We start from the raw sequence: 441 nt of genomic DNA, 5'->3' as shown, positions 1-441 counted from the left end.
ATAGAGATGAATTATACGGACTGAAAGGCAAGATGTAGGTTTTGGTTAGTGTAATACGAAGAGGATTGACTCCTTTTGGTTCTTCCTTTTACCATGCACTTTCTCTGATTATTTATTTTTTGATAATTGGGAAGAAACCCGCAAGAATGAATAAGGAAAGTTTATGCAAAGCGCAGGTAAGTCCAGGTGCGAGCACATGTGTCCGTGCAACCAGGTGGAAGTAATAATGTAGATGTAAAGTGTAACTGCAAAGGATTTAGGCATGCTTGTCTTTTAGCAATGCGGTTCTATTGTGAGGTCGTTAAGTTCTTCCCACAAGGAAGTGCATTATCTCATTACATGAAGTAGGTATGTAATTTACACCTTTGCTGTTGTATGCTTGGGTTTTCCTGCTTGTCACCGTTAATGCGAAAAAGACCGAGAGAGAAAAGAGAATCAAAA

This window comes from Penaeus monodon, chromosome 32 (assembly GCF_015228065.2).
Source record: "Penaeus monodon isolate SGIC_2016 chromosome 32, NSTDA_Pmon_1, whole genome shotgun sequence".
NCBI classification, from domain to species: Eukaryota; Metazoa; Arthropoda; class Malacostraca; order Decapoda; family Penaeidae; genus Penaeus; species Penaeus monodon.
Note: the sequence above shows the minus strand (reverse complement) of the source record.